We start from the raw sequence: 18,560 nt of genomic DNA on the forward strand, positions 1-18,560 counted from the left end.
AGTCCCCGCTTACTAGTGACAGTGAGAGCATCTGAGCTGCTTCTCAGCTGGGAGTTGCTGTTAGGCATGTAATCTGTGGGTTTTAATTAATTATTTATTTATTTATTTATTTATTTTTCCTCCTGGTTATGTTGCCCTCTGAGGTTCCAAAGCTCGCCACAGCCCCGCCAGTGAGAGTGTTTCCAGGTGTTTGGAAACTTCTCTCTGTTTTAAGACTCCCTTTCCAGGACGGATCTCCATCCCTACCTTTTTGGTCTCTCTTTTTATCTTTTATATTTTTTCCTACCTCCTTTTGAAGACAATGGGCTGCCTTTCTGTGTGCCTGATGTCCTCTGCCAGCAATAAGAAGTTGTTTTGTGGAATTTTCTCAGCGTTCAAACGTTCTTTCAATGAATTTGTAGGGGAGAAAGTCGTCTCCCAGTCCTATTTCTCTGCCATCTTAGGACCACCTCTCAGACCCTCTAGTCTTATACCATGGCCATTGGGCAGTTCCAACAAGATATATGCTTGTGGAGTGTCAACCAGGACCTAAAAGATTCCAAAGAGCCACCATTGTATGCTCCAGGGACTCAAGTCCTAATTAAAGCCTGGAAATATGGGTCCCCATAGGCTCAACTCCAGCCCACAGGGAATACTTTATATACTGTAATACTTTCTACCCTCACAGCAATCAAGCTACAAGGACATGACTCCTGGATTCACTACTCATGAGTCAAGCATAGAAGAAAACAGGAGTACGCTCAATACATCTGTGAGCCCTGGGGGACCTCAGCTACCTATTCAGGACTATAAATGAGTGCTATTTTAATGAACACCCCCAAAATTAAGTTTCCAGGGATAAGATTTCTCAGGGTAGCTCTAAAAAGCCAACACAGCTTGGCAGGGATTGTACTCCAAAATAGACAGGCAATAGATCCCCTGATCCCTGAACAAGGAGGGGCTTGAGCCATCTTGAAGGAGATGTGATGTTTCTGGGTAAATACCTCCAGTCAAGTTAAAGAAAGTCTCACAGTCCTCAAGAAAAACATCAATATCCTACATGATTTCACAAAATGAGCTTGAGAGTTCCTGGGGTGGCTGTAATCTTTCTCTTGGCAAGGAGGGATTTAGAGTTGTCTAATGCTCCAAAATCACTGAAGATGGTGATTGCAGCCATGAAATTAGAAGACACTTACTCCTAGGAAGAAAAGTTATGACCAACCTAGACAGCATATTCAAAAGCAGAGACATTATTTTGCCAAAAAAGGTCCGTCTAGTCAAGGCTATGGTTTTTCCAGTAGTCATATATGGATGTGAGAAATGGGCTGTGAAGAAAGCTGAGTGCCGAAGAATTGATGCTTTTGAACCGTGGTGTTGGAGAAGACTCTTGAGAGTCCCTTGGGCTGCAAGGAGATCCAACCAGTCCATCCTAAAGGAGATCAGCCCTGGGTGTTCTTTGGAAGGAATGATGCTAAAGCTGAAACTCCAGTACTTTGGCCACCTCATGTGAAGAGTTGACTCATTGGAAAAGACTCTGATGCTGGGAGGGATTGGGGGCAGGAGGAGAAGGGGACGACAGAGGATGAGATGGCTGGATGGCATCACCGACTCGATGGACATGAGTTTGAGTGAACTCCGGGAGATGGTGATGGACAGGGTGGCCTAGCCTGCTGCAATTCATGCGGTCGCACAGAGTCGGACATGACTGAGCGACTGAACTGAACTGAACTGAATGCCCCTACTAATCCCTGTTATTACCATATTGATGCTGCTTATGATTGCTCCATGTATTATCGTTTGTCTAACCCATTTTGTCTCTTCCCAGGTCAACAAGCTACAACATGCAGTGCTGGTTCAACAAGGATATATAAAACTACACCCAATCCTGGAAAATATCACTCACCCTTAGATGGACACCACTATAAGGACTCTGAGGCTTGAGACTAGCAAGAGGGGGAGGCCCAGTGCCCCTCGCCATCCCAGCTCAGCAGGAAGTAGCCAGGGAGAGACCTTGATGCCCCTATTTCCAAAGAATTGGGCCTCCTATCTCTTGAGGGGGGAGGGTTAGGTAGTTAGAATAGGAAAAAGGAGTCCAAAATAAGGCTGGCTAAAAGACAAATAAAAGGAAAAGCCCACAAAAAAGGAACAAAAGAAAATCTGTGGACTGGAGTGAGAACTGCAGGTGAAACAAATACTCTCCCTTCTTGGCTAGCCCAATTTTCACTGGGCAGGCTCAAGGTGGGGAGGAGACAAATGTACAAAAGGAGGAAGCCAAGACGGATTGAGGCCTTTCTTTGGGGTCAGCCTGCCCTCGCAGCTTAAGGGTACACTGTCCTTTATTTGCCAAATGAAACTGAACTGAAACTGAGCTATAACACTGTCTGCCATTTCAAATCTTTGTTATGACAAGACAGAACCAAGGAAATTACATACTCCCCCGGGTTTCCCCATTTATTTGCCATGAAGTTGAGAGGGTAACAGGCAGGAAGGCCAGGGGTCTCCAAACGGAGGAAATAGTCTGCAAATGTCAGACATTTTTATCTCTCTTAAGTGGCAGGAGGAGACAAACTAGCGATGTATTTTCCTTCTCTATACAAATTTAAAAGGAGGTTTCTCTTAAAATTCTGTGTTGCCATAATGATACCTGGTTTCACTTGAAGTTAACCATTGCCTTTTTCTTATGGAAATGTTTATCTTAAGCTATGCTAATGTACTATGCATTTACCCGAAACTCTGTCTTCAAGTCCGTTCCCTTTTGGGCTCAGAAGCTACTTGATAAATCAGTATGTTATACTCCGATACTGTTCCTCTAATCTATGTAAATGACACTATTTGTATGGTGCTCTGCCCTTCTTCAAGATGCAAGTTAATCCTTTTATGGCCCAAGATAACCCATTTGGTGCCAAGATTATCCAAAAATACATCTTATGGGTGAGGGGCCTGGTGCCATTCTGAGTTTTGAGACATTCCTTTCTTTCATTAACAGACTGCTGGTGACTATATAACATCCAGCTGAAGACTAGCAGGGGGGTACTCTTTCTGCCCCCTTCTGATGCCTATGTCAGAAGCTTTCTCTATCTCCTTTATACTTTAATAAAACTTTATTACACAAAAGCTCTGAGCGATCAAGCCTCGTCTCTGGCCCCGGATGAATTCTTCTACTCCAGGGGCCAAGAATCCTGGTGTCATAATTCAACAACAACCTTTCAGAGTGATGGGACTGGATGCTGTGATTTTAGTTTTCTGAATGTTGAGCTTTATTTAAGCCAGTTTTTTTTCACTCTCCTCTCATCAAGTTTTTCACTCTCCTTTCATCAAGATGCTCTTCAGTTCCTCTTCACTTTCTGCCATAAGGGGAGTGTCACCTGCGTATCTGAGGTTATTGATATTCTCCTGGTAATCTTGATTCCAGCTTGTGCTTCATCCAGCCTGGCATTTTGCATGATGTACTCTGCATATAAGTTAAATAAGCAGGGTGACAATACACAGCCTTTACATACTCCTTTCCCAATTTGGGCCCGGTCCGTTTTTCCATGTCTGGTTCTAACTGTTGCTTCTTGACCTGCATACAGATTTCTCAGGAGGCAGGTAAGGTGGTCTGGTATTCTCATCTCTTGAAGAATTTTCCACAGATTGTTTTGGTACACACAGTTAAAGGCTTTGGCGTAGTCAATAAAGCAGAAGTAGATGTTTTTCTGGAACTCTCTTGCTTTTCTTATGATCCAACAGATGTTGGCAGTTTGATCTCTGGTTCCTCTGCCTTTTCTAAATCCAGCTTGAACATCTGTAAGTTCTTGGTTCACATACTGTTGAAGCCTGGCTTGGAGAATTGTAAACATTACTTTGCTAGCATGTGAGGCATTGTTGCAGGAAGGAAGCCAATTCTGACTCCATGTAGGAAACTGTTTTTTTGACTTGCTTTTCGTTGCTTTTGTTATTATAATCATACTTAATAGCTTGAGCCAGTGGACCCCGCCCCTCTGGTCGACTGTAAACTAAAGTGCCTTTGTTCAGCTCATAGAGAGATAATTTTTTCCTACCCACCTGTGAATGACTCCCCCAGGTGGCGCTAGTGGTAAAGAACCCGTCTACCAATGCAGGAGATATAAAAGATGAAGGTTGGATATCTGGGTTGGGAAGATGCCCTGGAGAAGGGAATGGCAACCCACTCCAGTATCTTGCCTGGAGAATCCCCATGGACAGAGGAGCCTGGCAGGCTACAGTCCACAGAGTTGGACACGACTGAAGTGATTTAGCATGCATGCATGCATACCTATGAATAGAAAAGATTAACACACCCCTTTGGATTAAGATTAAGAGTAAGACCTCTTTGGAAGGAGTCTTCGAAAGGCTGGCCATTCTTTTGGAAATGCTTTGCAACACTGGAGACCCTTTCACTTTACTTCCCCACTGCCTCTCCCTCTCTATTCTGCTTTTTGACTTTAGTTCCCCATTGCTTCTTTCTCTCTTATCTGATCAGCATCCAGACCCTGACACCATGGTTATTTTAAGATGCTAGTCTGCCATCTTGGTCAGCTGGCTTTCTGAATAAAGTCACTTTCCTTGTCTCAACACCATGTCTTTCAGATTCATTGGCCTGATGTGTGGTGAGCAGAGCGAGCTTGGACTCAGTAACAGCATTATCCCTAACTTTTGACCCACAAGGAAATGTTATGCCCATGTGTAGTGTCTCCCTTGTCCCAAAAGATTGGGGAGGCAGATCCCTTAATCCTTTACTCAAACAGCATTTTGCCCCTGTTTGCCCTTGCCATGACTATTATCTTCAGGTGTTTACGAGAGACAAACACCGACTCTTTACCCCGTTTCTGCTATTACTCCCATTTCAGAGGGAAAACAGGAGGCTGATTGTAAATGTCTAACCTGGAGCCCACCTGTCTCTTACATCAGTATCACCTACCTTTGTCTTTAAGTTCAATATTGTCTTCCTTCGAAGCCAGGAAAAACTTACATCCCACTCTTTTTACTCCTCGATAGTATCCTTTGAGATTTTGACTACTGTGGTGCCAAAAGGAAAATGAAAGGGGGTGTTGCTTGTGCAGACACTGTGGAGTCACCCTCATATCCTAGCACTGCCTACTGGTGACATGCCAGTGCCCTCTTGGGAGTTTCCCCTCCCAAGACCCAAGTGGAGTAAGATCAACCCTAGGGAACCACCCTAGATCCTCTGAAGGCCTCATGTTCAGTGATCACATTACAGTACAACTGACCTGCAGTCAGAAATTCTGCTCCTTCATGCAGATGTGAGAAAAGGAGAACCAGCCTCAGCCTGGACCACCCTTCTTTTCCTAGAGAGAGGTTCCTCCTCCTTCCCATCCAGGCACTTACTCCTTTGTCCATCTCTCCTTTTAACTTCATTTAACTTTGCCTTGGAAACACAGATGGAATACCAGACCACTTTACCAGCCTCCTGAGAAATCTATATGCAGGTCAAGAAGCAACAGTTAAACCAGACATGGAACAACAGACTGGTTCCAAATTGGAAAAGGAGTACATCAAGGCTGTGTATTGTCACCCTGCTTATTTAACTTATATGCAGAGTACATCATGTGAAATGCCAGGTTGGATGAAGCACAAGCTGAGATCAAGATTGCTGGGAGAATATCAATAACCTCACATATGCAGATGACACCACCTTTATGGCAGAAAGCAAAGAAAATTTGAAGAGCCTCTTGATGAAAGTGAAAGAAGAGAGTGTAAAAGCTGGCTTAAAACTCAACATTTGAACAACTAAGATCATGGCATCCAGTCCCATCACTGCATGGCAAATAGATGGGGAAACAATGGAAACAGTGACAGACTTTTTTTTCTTGGGCTCCCAAATCACTGCAGATGGTGACTGTAGCCTTGAAATTAAAAGATGCTTGCTAGTTGGAAGAAAAGCTATGGCCAATCTAGACGGCATATTAAAAAGCAGAGACATCGCTTTGCAGACAAAAGTCCATCTTGTCAAACCTATGGTTTTTCCAGTAGTGTATGAATGTAGGAGTTGGACCATAAAGAAGGCTGAGCATCAAAGAATTAATGCTTTCAAACTGTGTAGTTGGAGAAGACTCTTGAGAGTCCCTTGGACTGAAAGGAGATAATCCCAGTCAATCCTAAGGGAAATCGATCCTGAATATTCATTGGAGGGACTGATGCTGAATCTGGAGCTCCAATACTTTGGCCACTTGATGTGAAGAACCAATTCATTGGAAAAGACCATGATTTGGGAAAGATAGAAGGCAGGAGGAGAAGGGGATGACAGAAGATGAACTCAATGGACATGAATTTGAGTGAGCTCCGGGAGTTGATGATGGACAGGGAAGCCTGGCATGCTGCAGTCCTGGCGTGCTGGGGTCGCAAAGAGTCAGACACGACTGAGTGACTGAACTGAATTCAAAACACCAGCAGGAGTGGGCGCTTTCTTCAAGGTTGTTCGAGAAAGCCACACAGCTTTAGACTACCACCCTGTCCTAGCCTGCAGTATTACCTTTTTATTCCTTCTTCCCTAGGTCCTGAGAACAGGAAAGAAATTAACATTTTTGAATATCACACACAAAGCCCAGTCTGTGCAAGGTGTTGGCAACAATTTTAATAACAATTATAAGTTAATGACAGAAGTTGTTATCAAATTGGAGTGAAATCTCCCTATGTCCCATTTAACCTTTCCCTTGTTCTACTCGAAAATTTGCCATAGGGTACTTTTTTTATCATGAAAAACTTTTGATGCAAAGAGCCGACTCATTAGAAAACTCTGATGCTGGGAAAGATTGCAGGCAGGAGGTGAAAGAGATGACAGAGAATGAGATGGTTGGACGGCAATACTGACTCAATGGACATGAGTTTGAGCAAGCTCCGGAAGATGGTGAAGGACAGGGAAGCCTGGCATGCTGCAGGAAGTTGCTCATGAAGTTGCTAGGAAGACCATATTGGATCAGGAATGTCTAGCAGGGCCCTTAGCATTTACTTTCATCATGTTAATAGCAGTCTTTTCTCCAAGGTGGCAAGAATCTCCCCACTCTGAGTCCATGTGGTTCAGGTTGATTTTCCAGCCAAGCCTCAAGGGAGAGATTACAGTAGAATTCTCTGTATTCTGAGAATTCTCTAAGTCCACTCCCCAAGGACACTGATGGAGGTAAAGATTTTATCGAGAGGTTTCTATTTTTATCAAATCCATTTGTGGCCTAAAGGGAACATTTAGGGCACATCTGAGCATATATAACTAGGAGCTCCTTGTCACCACTACATGCTAAGAACCTGCTCTTTCCTGAGTACTTGGACCCAGGAAAGAAGCATGAAGTGGCTTGGGCTCCTTGGGCTGGTGACCCTCTCAGAGTGTGTAGTCATGTATGTACAGGGACTGTAAGTGTCATCACCTCTCTTTCTGGGTTAGGAGGTAATATGCAATCATTCTTTGACAGTTTTAAAGTTCAACCTTCACTTATTGATAAGTCCTTGCTATGGGTGTCATGGGGCTCTGGGGTCTTGGGTAGGCCTGCAGAGTTGCACAATTCTGGGGGTGCCAGTCACAAAATGATCTATGTTTAGATGGCACTCTGAAATACTTCAGTCCACAACCTATGCAACTGTAAGTGTGGTTCTGTGGAATAGCATTTCTCTTTCGTTTGCTTCTAGGTCTCCTCTCTCCTCCCTCTCTAATTTTGTGTGTATGTGTCTGTCTTTATCTTGATGTCTCTCATTTATCTCTTCATCTCTTTCGATGTCTCTGTGCATTCAGAATTCTCTGTGTTGTTTTCTTTCAGTTTTTCAATTTTGATGCTTCCTTGCTTCTTTATCCTCTTAATTTCCCTAATTTTTTCCCCATCTTCTAGCTTCCTCTCTCACCACTCTCTTCTATTCAACCCTGGAGAAAGAGTGGTGGGGTAATTCTTGTCTGCTTTCCCTCTGAGAAGCAGTGTGACCATAGCCAAGTCACAGACTCCCTAAATTTCAAATTCCTCCCCTGTAAAAAAGAGGATATTGATGCCCCTTTTAACTCCCTCTCAAAGCTTATGAAAGATACAGTGGTATGGCCACAGCAAAGGCTTTCATTGTTGAGACTTCCTATATAACAGGAACATTACATCCATCACATTACTTAACATGCAAAACATTCTACATTGGGAGTGGGGATTATTACATTCCACCTTTTTATCAAAGGGAAACCGAGACTCCAAATGGTCATATGGCTTACTCATGATTACACTTGATGCTTTTGAACTGTGGTGTTGGAGAAGACTCTTGAGAGTCCCTTGGACTGCAAGGAGATCTGACCAGTCAATCTTAAAGGAAATCAGTCCTGAATATTCATTGGAAAGACTGATGCTGAAGCTGAAGCTCCAATACTTTGGCCACCTGACGGGAAGAACTGATTCATTGGAAAAGACCCTGATGCTGGGAAAGATTGAAGGCAGGAGAAGGGGATGACAGAGGATGAGATGGTTGGATGGCATCACTGACTCAATGGACATGAGTCTGAACAAGCTCCAGGAGTTGGTGATGGACAGGGAAGCCTAGCATTCTGCAGTCCATGGGGTCGTAAAGAGTTGGACACAACTGAGTGACTGAACTGATGATTACACAACAGAACCTGTATTCAGATGGAGGTCTCTGACATGGTCTTTGCATGGTATTCTGATAAAAAGATAATACTCATAAAAATGCCTGGAAAATATACAGTGCCATTATAATACCAGGTACGGCAGTCATACTATAACACAGACAGCTGACTGCTGCTTCTTCGTTTCCTTTTCTGCACACTTGGTGGAAGAATCCCTCTAATGAAGATGAAGACCATGCGAGAAACTCTCATGGAAAAAACTTGCTGAACAATTTCCTGGAGGAACAAGCTTATCACCTGTCCCAGAATTCCTCTCATGACCAGAAATTCTTATCTCACCCCCTGAAGAATTTAATGGATGTGAGTATATTCGGAGGATGGTACGTCACAGCGCCCCCTGGTGCTCTGGCCTAGCACTGGGGCTCACCTGGAGGTGCCAGGTGGGATGTTGGGGCTGGGGCTCCTGCAGGAGGCAGAAAGAGTGGGGAACAAGGACGCCATTCCCAGAGGAGAAGGGACTCTCATCCTCAACTCTTGGGCTGTGTTGGCTGGGCCCAGCATTATCAGCTAGCTGGTGAACACCCATTTCTGTGCCAAAGATATTAGTTTGAGGGAGATTGTTCTTTCTGAAAGAAGTGGGCCATTGAGTTACAGATAAAGGGTGAACTATAACCAATCAAAAGATAAAGCCAACTGCACATCAAGGGTGAAACCTCAGGCAGAGAAAGTTTATCCTCTGCAGATCCAAGAATGATAACAGTAAAAATGTACTGAGCCCATAAGGCACTTGAGGATGTAATAATCTGACACTATATTTATAGTTATTGACTTTAGAAAAAGTCTTACCTCCTCTTCACATATGCACAGGCCACCCTTAGATAGAGGCAAAGAGTAAATACATGTCAAATGGAAAGGCCACCTGTGTGGTATATATAGGACACGGTCTGAGTTTAGAGGGAGTGGCCTGGGGTGACCTGGGAGGACCACATGGTGAAGGAGGCACTAAGACTGGGGCTTGAAGAAGAGGCTGCAGAGTTTCTCAAAGTCACTGGACTTCCCTGGAGGTCCAGTAGTTATGACTCCGGGCTTCCAATGCAGGAGGTGCTGCTTCAACACCTGGTCATGAAGCTAATATCCCACATGCTGCTGAGCACTGGGGGAAAAAAAGCAGATCAAATGCAGACACCCTTGTGAGCAAAGCCTGTAAGCTGCATAGCATTTGGAAGATGATCTCAGGACACATGTGACACCCAGAGGGAGACAGCAGTGTGGGAATTGAGGGGAGCCAGATCTGCACTGACCCACCCTCTTTGGCTCCCATAGCTAGCCTATTTTGGTAACATCACCACTGGGACACCCCCTAAGGAGTTCTGGGTCCTCTTTGACACCGGCTCATCTAAACTGTGGGTGCCTTCCATCAACTGTTCCAGTCCTGCCTGTTATGAGTACTCACCCCTCGCCCCATCTTGTACTCACCTTCCCATCCCCTTCTCTACTCTTGGCAACTGACAGACACTCATCTCTTGGGTCTGCAGATACACATATTACCTTCAGCCCTCAAGAGTCCTCCACCTTCCGGTATACAAACAAGTCCTTCAACATCATCTACGTATCTGGGAGGATGAGCGCAGATCTTGGCTATGACACCGTTTGGGTAACATGGCAACAGAAGCTGAGTCAGGACTGGCCTTGGGAACGACCACTGCTTACCCCTCAGGACCCTGTTCCTAGGGAGACAGCACCCTTGCTGACACACAAATTCCCAGAGTGGCTAACTCAGAGAGGGGCTTGGAGTGTGGACTTGCAGCTCCTTTGCCCATGAGCAGCTCAAGGTTCATTTTGTTGGGAGCAGGGAGAGATGAGAAAAAAGCACCCACTTTCATATTTTCAGACTGTGCCGGGCACTTTCTTGCAAATAACTGGTTTAATCCTGCAACAACCTCATGCAGCAGGTATTATGATTAGCTCCATGAGACAGATGAGGGAACTGAAGTGTAGAGAGTAAGGGCCTGGCCAAGGTCACGCATCTGGTAAGTAGTAGAGCTGGTCTGGCCAGTCATGACTCAAGCTGGTGGGATGTTTGGGGAGAGGATAAAAGTGATCTGAGGCCTCTGGGGGAAGTCTGGGGCTTCAGGTATCCAGCCTGGGAAAGCAGGGGTCACAGATGTGGGAGGGGCCTGATAAATGGTTTCTCACTCTATTGGGCTTTTGAGAATCTAATAAAAGCTACGACCTGCCTCCTCCAAAGTACCTGAGTATTCCAGCCCCTGCCTCTCTCTCTCACACACAAATAGACATTCCCAAGTGCGTGTTTCCCAGGCAGAGTTTTCATAAGAACCCTTCCAGTGACATTGTATAATGGACTTCTGTCTTCTGGGCAGATGCAGAATCCACAACGCACCTCAGTGAATTCTGTCCATTTCTGTCATCAGATCATAGTGATGCCAAAGAGAAGGCTACCCTGCACTCTATTCATTCTGCCCACAAGGGGGAACCGCTTGGTCCTGAGTCTTGATTGACCCATACGTACACAAGGCATGAGGTCAGCTTGACTCATTCAGATGATGTTTGCCAGAGGAGCAGCTGTTATTAAATACATAGCCCCACACAAATGGAACCTGAATTCTTGTCGCAACTTGGTCTCACCATCTGAGATTAAGTGAGGCCAAGGCTAGGTCTCAGCTATTCTCTGTGGTTCTAATGCTATTGGCATACCAACATGTCTCAGCCCCACTTCCCAAACTGTGATGTTGGAACACTCTCCTCTTCCACAGATTGGCAACCTTGTTAGCATTGCTCAGCCATCTGGCCTGAGCCTGGAGGAGTTCGGGTTCAGTCCTGTGCCCTTTGATGACATCCTGGGCTTGAGCTACCCCAGCTTCTCCACCCCAGAGATAACCCCCATCTTTGACAACCTGGAGGAACAAGGTGTCATTTCTGAGCCTGTCTTTGCCTTCTACTTGAGCACATAAGTCTGAGCTGGACAAGCTCTCTCTTCAAATTATCTGTAAGATGCTTGCAGTTGCGTAAAAAATTACAGACCACCTTTTTCCTGATGGATAATCTAGCCCATGGAAACTGTGACCCCAAGGTCACATCTGGCCCCACCACTGGTTTTTGTAAATAAAACTTTATTGAAACACAACTGTGCTTGTGGGCTCAAGGGCAGCAGCTTGGTCCATGGGGATGGAGGGAAGAGAGAGCAATGATAGATGTCAGGAAATGGGTTGGAGGAAAAGAGAATAGGATTTTCTGAGGGACTTGATATGGAAGAAAAGAGAGGGATTGCGGGAATATTTCCTTCCTTTCTAACATTTCACTGGGAGCCCAGGATGAGCTACACAGTTTGCAGGAGCCAGTACAAAATGAAACAGTTGGACCCCTTGTTCAACAAGTATTAGGAATTTCAAGACAGAGTGACAGAGGTGAGGGGCCTGTTGCATATGGGGCCTCATGGGTAGTACATCATGGATGGTGCAGGTCACACATCAATGAAGCCGACCCTGGGTGCCCCTGAACCCATGCCCTTGGTGACTTCAGGACTTGACTTTTCTGAAAAATGACAGTTTAGGTAAGGAAAATGCCAGACCCTTCCAGCATGGTGTACCCTGAGGGGATCTGGGAGCACTCAGGTCACTGGAGGGGACCAGGCTCTCTTCAGAAGCCCAGTCAGTTTGCCCAGCTTTGAACCTCTTTTGTGCCACCCATTGGTTGGTGACCAACTTTGGTTGGGTTCTCAATCCTTCTAAACCTCAATTTCTGCATCTATAAAATGGGGACTCCAGTAGTGTCTCTGATGGGTGGACAAGCCCAGCCCTCACACAGTGCCTGGCAATTTCTCTCCTCCAGAGAACCCCTCTCTTCCTTCTCATGACATCCAGAAGGAGAGTGGTAGCGTGGGGATGATTGATGGAGTGGACCACGCCGACTACAATGGAGAGCTCAACTGGGTACCAGTGACCAAAGTTGGGTACTGGCAGATAACCATGGACAGGCAAGCCTCTCCCTCTGAGGTTCACCCCAAGTGATGCTCTCACACGTGTGCATGGACACATGCTGACACAAACATGCTCTCAGACACTCTGTCAAACACCCAAACATACACTGCACCCCACAGACACACATACAAACACACAGATGCACACACAGGCACAGATACAAACACACAAGCAGACAGATACACACACACACAGATACTCACACACAGATACACACACACAGACACACACACACAGATACACACACACAAACACAGATACACACACAGACATATACAAACACACACACAAACACACAGAGACACACAGATGCACACAGACACACAGATGCACACACAGGCACAGATACAAACACACACAAGTAGACAGATACAGACACATGCACACAGACACACAAACATAGATATACACACACAGATCACACAGAAACACAGATACACACACAGACAGATACAAACACACACACAAACACAGATACACACAGACACACAAACACACAGAGACACACAGATGCACACACAGGTACAGATATAAACACACACAAGCAGACAGACACACACATACACACACACAGACACAGGCACACAGACACACACAGACACACAAACACAGATACACACACAGATACAAACACACAAACACAGATACACACACAGACATATGCGAACACACACACAAACACAGATACACACACAGACACACAAACACACAGAGACACACAGATGCACACATAGGCACAGATATAAACACACACAAGCAGATACATACACACACAGACACATACAAACACACACACAAACACAGATACACACAGAAAGACACAAACACACACACAAACACAGATACACACACAGACACACACACAGACATACACACACATACACATACACATACACACACAGACACACACACAGACATATACACAGACACATACACAGACATACACACACACATAGACACACACAGACACACAAACACATATATATACAGACACACAGACACACATACAGACACACACACAGACATATACACACAGACACACATACACAGACATACACAGACACAGACACAAACACAGACACACACATAGACACAGATAGAGACACACACAAGCAGACAGACAGACACACACAGACATATACAAACACACACACAAACACAGACACACACACACAGACAGACACACACAGACACACAAACATACACATACGCATAAACACAGACACATGCCCATGGGTTCATAATCACCACAGACTCCTGCAGAGACTTCTCACTAGGTCCTGAGATGATCCAGAGAGGACTGGGCAGCCTGGGGAGGGCTGTACTCACTGTCCTGTGAGGCAGGAAGCATGGGTTGAGTGAAGAGGATCACATGAATTTCATCATAGGGTTGTGATAAAATGACCAACTGTCCAAGGTTACTGGGACTAAGTGAGTTCTCAGGATATAGAACAGGCAGTTAAAAATACAAAGTCCTGAAAAAAATGGGGAAAACTGTTCTCCTTTGGGAGAAGTCAGTCAGTTGGAGTTAGTCAGTTAGTCAGTCACCAGTGGAGACAGGTTGACTGCAGTTTTGAGACCTGAGAGCAACTCATAAAAAGAGATATCCCATGTAACCGTAGCTCCCCACCGCACATACTGGGCACACAGTGGGGCAAGGGCTGTGACTTAGAGAATCAGGAAGCTGGGTTCCAGAAGCAGCTGAGAACAAGGGGCAATAATTGAGGAGATTCTATGTGATACTCTCAGAGAAAAACTGAGCTGTCCTTTGGAGGTCGTCTGGGCTGGCTTGGGCATCCCCTGGCCAGGGCCTCAGTGTCTGAGCCTGGCGAGGAACCAGTGCTGGGAGACAGTGTCTCCCAGGGAGCCTGTGTCTTCCCCACCACCGCTCTAAGCATCTGTTGCCCCAGGGAACCTCCATTTTCACTATGTTGGTTGACCCATCATTGGTCAGAAACCAGATACATGTCTCTGGGTGTTCACCATTCATTTTTTAAATTATTCATTCATTTCTTCAATAAACATTGTGCATCCACTGTGTGCCAGGTACTTTAGCGAGGCAATGAGAATAAAACTTGCCCTAAGATCTAGTAAGGCATATGTACATGAAATGACTCACACACATAGTGAATTACCACTTTGGTGCATGCTAGACGTGAGGAAGAGTCTAGAGAGAGTGACCAAGACAGGAGACTAATCCACTCCAAGGGAAAGACTTCCCTAAAAATGTGGCAATTAAGCTGGAACCTGGAAAACGAGGAGAAATTAGCTAGACAAAGGGGATGGTGGTCTTCTAGGAAGGGCGACAAGAACCTGTCAAGGCCCTGAGGAGTGAAAGGGCCTGGCAGTTTCAAGTACTGCATTCAAGGATGTCAAAGAAGGTGACATGACCAGAGCAAAGGAAAACAGAGTCAGGGCAAGAGCTGAAGCCCTGACTGTTCAGGAGACTTTCAGGGAGGGGACAGTCATGGGGGAGACTCAGAGTGACCCTGGTGCACGCTTTGTCTCACTGTCTCCCAGCATCTCTGTGAACGGGATGGTGATTGGTTGTTCCGGTGGATGTCAGGCCCTTGTGGACATTGGGACCTCTTTGCTGATTGGCCCAAGTAGAGTGGTCACCAACATCCAGAAACTCATCGATGCTATTGCCTCCAAGGATCACGAGGTGAAGGGTCATGCCACAGGGTCACTCCTGGTCTCCTTGCATACCAAGGATCAGCAGGACCAACCTCCAGCCTCCCTCTTTCTCTTACAGCACGTGGTTTCATTTCAGAGCATTGGGGCCCTGCCTCCTTTCATCTTCACGATCAACGGCACTGACTACCCTGTGCCCCCTCAAGTCGATATTCGGCAGGTGAGGGGCCAATCCTGTGGGCTGGCTCTCAAATCTGGGACTTGCAGGAATCCTCTTTGGGCTGCTGCTGGGAGGAGGGCGCCCTCTGCAGGCCAAGTCACACCATTGCAGATGTTGCTGAGCCACTCTGGCTGGGCCAGTGCCTCCCACAAAACCAACCACGTGAGAGAAAAGGACAGTCTGGCACATCTATCCTCTGGAAAGAAATGTGGAGACACCATCCCGTGCTGGCATGATACCTGGCATAAGGAGAAGGGAACGCTAAGGTCCTCTGCCCTCAAAAGTCTTCAGTTCAACCAAAGCCTTCAAATGGATAAACCTGGAAAGTCAGCTCTAGCAATCTCTGAAATAGGCCATGTGACAAGGAGGGTGGCTGGGGACAGTCCCAGTGTGCCGTCCCACCATGGGGGTTGACAGTCTCCTTTCCCTTCTCACAGTTGTCCTGGTTTGGATGTTAACCTACCTGGTTACCCCAGTCCTCGGCTACAACTTCTCCTTGCTAAGCCCCAGTCCCCCCCTTTGTGAGTCGGGGTACCCGACTCCTCTGCGGGGAGGTTGGATGCTAAGGTGAATAAAGGGTGCACGGTGACTGCACAGCCCCGGCACAGGGTTAAGACTTAATGTCAGCTCCCTATGGGAGTTCAGGGCAGGCTGGCGGGCTCAAAGAAGGCTTTAAGGAGAAGAAGACATTTCAGTAATTCTAAACCCCCAGCCTCATGGAGGCATAAGGAAGCCTGCTTGTGTTTAGGCAACTCTATACTGGATTCCACGAACATGGTACCCCTTAGGGTTGTGCAAAGGGGTGCTGGGGGCACATTAAGGGTGATGAGGTCTACAGATGAAGAGGGCATCGGGATAAGTCACTGAACTCAACCTAGAGTGCCATGGAGGATAAGAGTATGTCCAGGAAGGCTTCCTGAGTGCCGTATAAAGAACAAGTTGTGGGCACTGCTATATTTAAGATGGATAAACAACAACGACCTACTGTGTAGCCCTGGAACTCTGCTCAATGTTATGTGGCAGCCTGGATGGGGAACCTTGGGGGAGAAGGGTTACATGTATATGTATGGCTGATTCCTTGTACTGTCCACCTGAAGTTCATGATATTGTTATTTGGCTATAAAATAACAATATAAAATCAAATTTTATCTCCTCATCACCTGAGGAAGTGGGGTACACCCAAGAACAAGAAGGGCCAAGACATGTGGTTGTCATGAGGCAGGGGGATACGGGAAAGGAGGATTGGGAGTTTGGGCTTATTAAATGAAACCTCATATAGAGGATGGATAAACAACAAAGTATTAAAATAAAAAATGTTTAAGAAGAGAACAGTTTGTGGTGAAGAGAGAGAAAACAGGCATTCTCTGCAAAGTAAACTGTGAGTGGAGGTGAGAAGGGAAGAAACAGCAGAGCATGAGGGGAACTACAGGCCACTCTTGGTCTTTTAAGAAAATGATTGAAGTATTGTTGATTTTTTAGTGCTGCGCTAAGTTCTGCTACAAAGCAAGGTGACTTAGTTATACATATACAAACATATATATATATATGTATTTTTCATATTGTTTTCCATTGCAATTTATCACAGGATATTGCATATAGTTCCCATTGTTATACAGTAATACTTTGTTGTTTATCCATCCTCTTTATTAGTTTTTATTTAATAATCCCAAACTCCCAATCCTCCTTTCCCATACCCACCTGCCTCATGGCAACCACATGTCTTGGTCCTGCTTATTCTTCGCTGTCCCCCACTTCCTCAGGTGCTGATAGAACCACTTGATTCTTACCAAAGGAGGGAAATGAAACCGAAAAGTATGCCGGGTCTGGATATCGATAGGTGTGGCAGGTAGTGGCCCAGGGTGATTGATGTGTGTTTCTATCTCCCCAGAGTTCTCAGAACGTCTGTATTAGCAGCATTCGAGGGGGCACAGAGGACTTGCACTCCTCGGAGACCTGGATCCTGGGTGACGTCTTCCTGAGGCTGTGTTTCTCGGTTTGTGAAACAGCAGGGTTGGCCTGGCTCCTGCAGTGTAAATGCTGTGGCTGCTCAGGAATCAGTCAGGCCCACTTCAAACACACATTTTCTCAACTCAGTGCACACCTGCTAGGGATGCTGGTAAACTGTGTTTGAAGCTCTGCAAGCCCTATTCTCAGTAAAGAATAAAGGATTCATCTCAATGATGCTGATATGAATGGGTGCCTCTCTTTGGGCAGAGGTAGATCGTATCTGGGCAGGACCTAGAATCAAGTCTGAACTACTAGTGAGGGGAGCCCAACTCCAGCTGACTTCAAGGAAAGGGGAGGGTTATTGGAAGGATACTGGGGATGCAGGATCTGGGACATAGGAACCAGAGAAGATCCAAAGATCTCAGGGACTGGACCCAAGAAATCAGAAGCTATCAGCTCACAGTTTGACACCCTCACTCTTTCTCTTCTCTCTTAGATTCTCTTAGCCTGACAACTTCCTTCTCTCAGGCTTCTACACCTACCGAAGGACTCTGCAGCTGCCTGCCCCAGGGCTTTATATCTCTAAAGCATCTAGTCAGTAAGGAAAGAAACTCAGAAGGCATCAGGGCTCCAGGGAGAGATCTGATTGACCCAATTCAGATCCTGAGTCCATTTCTGGACCAGTCGTATTGGTCAGGACATGGGGTCTTATAATTGGCCCTACATGGTCATGTGGCCCTGACCCTGCCCCAAATATGATTGACAGTTTACTCCAGAATCACGTGACTAGAGATTGAGAGGCAGCCACAAAGGAAGTGTCAGGGAGAGGTTCTAGACCGTGGAAGAGTTTATGGGTGCCCCACCAACTCCACCACCTCCTCATTCAGAGAGATGGTAAGGGGTAATAAAATTATACTGTATTCTTGCCATTCTGGAGGAACATTGGCAGTGACCTTCTGCTGCAGGGAGAGATGGGTAAGGCCCTTTACACTGAGATGGTTCCCTTCTGTTTCTCCACCCTAGTCACCAGCTCTCTTCCTCCCACACCTGCTTTGTCCTTTCCAGTGCCACTTTGCAAGTGACAGCCCCGTGTGGATTCCTGAGCCATCCTCCTCAGGGTCTAGCAAGCGCCTTCCTTTGACCTCCAGTGATGCTGGGGAGGATGCTATTCATGTAAATGGGGGAATCCAGGGTGCACAGAGCCCTCAGCCTCTCTGAGCTT

General features: G+C 46.0%; 1 pseudogene; it reads left to right on the forward strand.

The window, feature by feature from the left end:
- The first annotated feature begins 7,273 nt into the window (after positions 1-7,273).
- Positions 7,274-17,425, forward strand: LOC138083433 (pregnancy-associated glycoprotein 2-like; annotated as a pseudogene).
- The last annotated feature ends 1,135 nt before the right edge of the window (positions 17,426-18,560 follow it).

Source organism: Capricornis sumatraensis, chromosome 8 (genome assembly GCF_032405125.1).
Source record: "Capricornis sumatraensis isolate serow.1 chromosome 8, serow.2, whole genome shotgun sequence".
Classification (NCBI taxonomy): domain Eukaryota; kingdom Metazoa; phylum Chordata; class Mammalia; order Artiodactyla; family Bovidae; genus Capricornis; species Capricornis sumatraensis.